The 6194-nt window shown below is 44.0% G+C and overlaps 1 pseudogene; it reads left to right on the forward strand.

Moving 5' to 3' along the window:
• The first annotated feature begins 5156 nt into the window (after positions 1-5156).
• LOC111724129 lies at positions 5157-5715 on the forward strand (annotated as a pseudogene).
• The last annotated feature ends 479 nt before the right edge of the window (positions 5716-6194 follow it).

Genomic DNA, 6194 nt, shown 5'->3' on the forward strand with positions numbered 1-6194 from the left:
CCAGGTGGTCCCATCGTAGCTCACTGCAGCCTTAAACTCCTGGGCTCAAGTGATCCTCCTGCCTCAGCCGTCGGTACTGTTAGGACTACAGGCATGAGCCTCCATGCCTGGCTCCTCTTGTTAAATTTTGAACAGTCCACATATCTTTTCTTAGTTTTTTAACCTGTCATGTTTTTTCCTTTTGGTATCTTTTATTGAGCAGAGTATTTAATTTTGTGATGATCCGTCCATTTTTTTTCCCCACCTTCTGGGTCTTGTTTAGGAAAACATTCTTTATGCCTCGTTCGTAAAGGTTGTGTTTCTACATTTTCTTCTGTGGCAAACCAGTTTCCACCAGTCTCATTTACTAAATAACCCAGTGGTTTGTGATGCTACCTCTGTCCTATATCAAGGTACACACACACTCATACATCTCCCCACCTGCTCACACCTCCCTCTCTATTTTTGGGTTACCTGCTCTGTTCTGATCAATTTGTTCCTGTTCTAATTCCATAGTGGTTTTTTTTTTTTTTTTTTGCTACCACTTGGTTATGTATATTGATCTCTAGAGGGTATACCGAGTTTTCAACCCTAACTTTATATGAGAATTAACTAGGTATGTTTTTCAGCTCCATTATAATCTTGGGGGACCACTGAGGCATGTGTGGCTTATCTTTGACTGAAACATTGTTATGTGGTGTGTGACTCTATTTTTAACATCTTTCATAGGTCATCTTGCTTACTGATTCTAAAGTCTAGTTTTTCTTTCAGATGTTCTATATAGGTTATTTCATCACTAAGTGATGGCTATTCATCTTTTTTTTTTTTTTGCAGTTCTTCTTCTTCTATCTTTTGTATGTCCTTGTCTGATGTATGTGTATTTGATTAGATTTGTGGTAGTATATTGAGGAGTGATAGAAATAGTGAGTGGCCTCTTCATCTTGTTTCCAACTTTAAAGGGAATTTACCTTTCGTATCGCCTTTAATTGGGAAATTTCATTTTTTTAAATTGCTATGGCTTCATGGGCTTGGGCAGAGTTGAGAAATGATCACAGAGTCCTCTGTCTGGTTTTGGTGAGGTAACTGTCATAGACAGGGTCTAACTCTACCCCCAAAAGTTATAGTTGTGTATATTGAGGTTTTTCTTTTCTTCTTCTTTTATTTTTTATTTTTTGCAGTTTTTTTTTTTTGGTCAGGTCTGGGTTTGAACCTGCCACCTCCAGCATATGGGGCCAGTGCTTTACTCCTTTGAGCCACAGGCACCACCCTATAATGAGGTTTTAAAATCAGATATTTGAATTATTTTTATCAGGTTTTTCCAAGATAAGGTATGTATCATGACTGCTTAGTTGAAAGCCATCATGTGCTTGGAAAAATAAAATGGAAATTATTATGCCTCTTAAACTGTTCGAATTTTAAAAAATTATTGGAATTTAATATATACCTGGAAAGTACATATATGTTACGTGTATAGGTCGTTGAATTTTCACAAATGAAATATTCATGTGTAACACTCAAGTGAAGAAGCAGAATGTTGAGAGGACCCCAGAAGTAACTCATGAGCTGTTTGTGACAGTGTGGAAACCCATATACTGTTTGGGACAGTGTAGAAAAACGGTGATGATTTTTGCAGCTTGTATAATGAAATCACATAGGGTATAGATTCTTTTGTGTCTGATTCTTTCCCCTCAACATTGCATTTATGAGATTCATCTCTAAAGTTGTAAAAACAAGAACAGCCCCAAAACCCCATCTCTAAAGTTGTGAACATTGGAGAACTTACACTTATCTATACATCATTTTAAGACAGAAAAATGTGGCTTAGTGCCTGTGGCTCAAGGAGCTAAGGTGCCAGCCACATACACCTAAGGTGGTGGGTTCGAATCCAGCCCGGGCCCACCAAACAACAATGACAGCTGCAACCAAAAATAGCTAGGCGTTGTGGCGGGCGCCTGTGGCCCTAGCTACTTGGGAGGCGGAGGCAGGAGACTCGCTTGAGCCCAGGAGTTGGAGGTTGCTGTGAGCTGTGATGCCACGGCACTCTACCCAGGGGGATAACTTGAGGCTCTGTCTCAAAAAAAAAAAAAAGACAGAAAAATGTGTATCTGAAATATGTTTGCCTTAGTTCTCTCAACCCATAAGTTAGTTTTCTCTCCGTGGTGGGCCACAGTACCTGGCATGTTTCTCTAGGAAAGTGTGATACAACACTGTTTTGTAAATGTTTGTGTGTGTCTTCTCTTAGATTGTCTTTTTTTTTTTTTTTTGAGAGAGAGAGCCTTAGTTTGTCACCTCAAACTCTTAGGCTCCAGCATTCCTCTTGTCTCAGCCTCTGAGTAGCAGGTTGGGGGAAGTGGTGTCTCACTCTTGCCCAGCTCGTCTTGAACTCCTGAGCTCAAGCCATCCTCCAGCCTCAGCCTCCTAGAGTGCTGGGATTACAGGCGTGAGCCACCAGTGCCTGGCCTCTCTTAGATTTTCTTATGCAAAGACATCGTTCATGTGCTATCCTTAGCACCTACTGTGTTCTCAGTAGGCAGTAACTTAATTTTGTAGGTTAACAGCTTTGCTGAGTTTACATTCCCCGTGAGGTTGGTTTGTTAACACACCTTTAATATTTTTCCAGTATGCTTTTGGTGAGAGTTCCCAGCTGGAATGATGTAGGTTTGATTGTTTCCTCTCTGGTTAAGGTTTCTGGCTGACTCATCCTATCCAAAGGAGCTACGTTTCCTAGTCTCACCAGCATCAGGTCTCATATTAAATATTGTATTGTACACACCTGGGATCCCATTTTTCTCTACATTTTTGCATGTTTAGCATTTGCTAGTGTGTTCTTAGATGTAAGCTAAATTTGTGTAAGTTGTTCATTATGAAATTTTAATACCTAAAAAATTAGACATAACCTAAATGTACAGCAGTAAGTATTTCTTCTTCTCTCTGGGAATTGTTAATGAAGGGTGGCAGAAGATTACAAAATCTTACTTAGGATCAAGATAACCCTAATTTTGTAATAAAGAATGAATTTGTTTTTATGGAAAACTCTCGGCCGTTCACGTCCTATAAATTCCTTTCTGTTTTTGTGTGAATGGTCGAATGAAAAATCAGATAATATCAGTAATGGGCATTAAAATTCTAGGTGATTTACTTCTTCGCTATGTTAATCTGTTTTCTCCTAAAATTTCATAATAACATTTAGTCATTTTTTATGTTAAGAAAACAGTAAACAGTAAACTGTGGCTCAGTGAGTAGGGCGCCAGCCCCATATACTGAGGGTGGTGGGTTCAAACCTGGCCCTTGCCAAATTGCAACAATAACAACAACAAAAAATAGCAGGGTGTTGTGGTGGGCGCCTGTAATCCCAGCTACTCGGGAGGCTGAGGCAAGAGAACCGCCTAAGCCCAAGAGCTGGAGATTGTTGTGAGCTGTGATGCTACGGCACTCCACCAAGGGTGACAAAGTGAGACTCTGTCTCTAAAAAAAAAAGAAAACAGTAAATAAATTGACAACTGCGTAGTAATCCAGGTGGGGAGGTGGGAGGTGAGAGGCTGGCCTTGAACTGAAGGTAGGTGATGAATACATGGAGGTTCCTTATAGTATCGTACTATTCTCTCTTATTTAGTATACGCTTGAAATATTCCCTAAAGAAAAGTAAAAAAATCCCCGCAAACAAAAAAGACTGTTATTTGTGAGTAGTGCAGAGAACATAGGGCATAGTAATAGTAATAGTAGCCTTTTATTTTGTTAGCACTTCGTGAGAACCTAGTGACGGGTCTTGAGAGCTCGTTAGGCTCCTTATCTGTCAATTACAAATACAGGCAGTTTCCAAGTTAGGAACATCTGACTGACGTACAGCTCGCCGTGATGAATGGAGGCTATCCTGGGCGGGTAGTAGGTAAATGTACCTGTTCCAGCTTACATACACATTCAACTTAAGAACAAACCTGCAGAACCTATCTCGTTTGTAACTGGGGCCTGCCTGTGACTGCTTCGGCCTCTGTGGAAGGAATGAAACCAGCATCTGTTGCCTCGTTTCTGCGGTAACGTCCCTGCTTTTGTCCCTGCCACTTTTCTTCGCCCAGCGGCCAGTGTGGATGGGGCTCTTGTCCCTGATGTGCTCAGAACCTTGTGGCTCCTTGCTGTTTCACTCAGTGGCCAGGGCTCCACAGTGGTTCAGCTCGCTCCACGCATCATGATTGACCCCATGTCTTATTAAACGTGGGGAAAAATGTTTGAGAATTGACACTGCCTCTCTGGCTTCAGGTCTGAGGCTTACGTGCCTTTGGAGATAAGGCTGGTCCTGATGTGAAAGGAGAGAGAGTTCTTTCGTTTTGGATGACTGTTTCTGATATTTCTTGAGTTAGGTAGGGGAGGAAGGGCATGGGAACCAGTTTCTCTCTAGTGTCCTTAACCCACAAGTGTGGACAGATCAGGTTAGCTGATTGAGACCAGAGTCTCAAGACAGGTACACGCTGAACTAAGTAGGAATCTGTGCCACCAAACTCCCCTAGCCCAGGTCTCCTAACCTCCCTGCTGTGGCCTAATGCAGAATATTCTCATCCCAAGACCCCTTTTCTGAGTGGCTGTGGCTGGTGGTCATTAGTGCTTTTTTTGTTTTGAGACAGAGTTTCACTATGTCATCTTCTGTAGAGTGCCATGGCATCATGTCCTGCCATCATGCTGTGGCATCACAGCTCACAGAAACCTCAAACTCTTGGGCTTAAGGGATTCTCTTGCCTCAGCCTCCCACCTAGATGGGTCTGCAGGCACCCGCCGTAATGCCTGGCAATTTTTGTTGTTGTCGTTGTAGTTGTCATTGTTTAGCAGGCCTGGGCCGGGTGTATGTGGCCGGTGTCCTAACCACTGAGCTGCAGGCGCCGAACCCGTTAGTGCTCTTTTTAACTTGTCTTATCAGGATATAACAGCTGGGCGAGTAAGTAAGTGAAGAAGGTGGATCTGGTTTGGCCACCTCAGAGGAGACGGGTCAATGAGGAGACAGCCTACACTGGCAAGCGATGCTGCAAGCTGCTGTTCTCAGAGTGCTCCATGACACTCTGGGGATCCTCAAGAACCTTTCAGGACCAGTGGTGGTTTCTCCCTCCTTCCCGTGGGAGGAAGGGTGGTCCTGCTCCCTCTCTGTGTTGGGGTGCTCCAGGTGTCACCACTGCGGGAGCTGCACAGTCAGGATGAGAGAAGAGAATGCAGCCAGCAAACCAATGTCAGTGTGGGGTGTGGATGGAGACGGGAGCTGGGTGTCCCTGCACCATCGGTTTGTGGCGGACAGCAAGGATAAGGAATCTGAAGTCGTCTTCGTCAGGGACTCTTCGGTCTAGTTAATGCACCAGTGTGAGATGGGTCTGGCTGGACACACACAGCAGAGCAGGTGGCTGGTGGCATCAAGGCCGTGGAGCAGCCGGTGAATGAGCAGCAGCCTCAGGCCTGGGTCATGGTGTTCAGCCTGCTTCCTAAGGGCCAGCTTCCTAACCCACTTTGGGAGAAGAACCCACAGGTGAATGAGCTGGTTCATGCAGCATTGGCCAGCCACCCTCAGGCCCACTTTCTGGATGCTGACCCTGGCTTCGTACTCTCGGATGGCGCCCTAAGCCACGATGACATGTACAGTTACCTGCATTTGAACCTTGTGGGCCACACACCTGTGTGCTGGCCAGTCCCTGCCCTCTTATTTCTTTGACTGTTGGCCCAAGAGCAAGTCAAGGTGTTCCCCTTCCAGAGCCCACAACCTAAGCATTCTCCCTTTCCACTTTAAATTCTCCTTCCACAGGCCAAACAAAACAAAGGAAAAATAATCTTTCGGACGTTCCTGACATCAAAACCGTCTTTATAATGTTGAGAGGTCATTTGTGGTTTTCACTATACAGACATTTGCATGGATGATGATAAAAATCAAGGGTACATAAAACTGTGGGGACCTCGGCATGAATCAAGGCAAGGGGCACCCAGTGCGTGGGCAGGGAGTCGCTGCCCACTGTGAACTCACAGTTCTGTTTGAGAATGTTCTTGGTGAAGCAGTGTGAATGAAGAGTTGTGTGAAGTCTCCCCCCTTTTTAGTATTCTGTGTGATGAAATAGTAAGTCCACGTGAAGGGATTGTGCTGTGCGCTCAAGTATGAAGGTCATTTTGAGGAAAAGAACTTGTGCCAACTATCTGACCAGCAAGCTTAACTAGCAGCTTTTTTCGTAGAGTATCATTTTTATGTGAAATAA

The sequence above is a fragment of the Otolemur garnettii genome, unplaced genomic scaffold (assembly GCF_000181295.1).
Source record: "Otolemur garnettii isolate 467f Iridium unplaced genomic scaffold, OtoGar3 scaffold00019, whole genome shotgun sequence".
NCBI classification, from domain to species: Eukaryota; Metazoa; Chordata; class Mammalia; order Primates; family Galagidae; genus Otolemur; species Otolemur garnettii.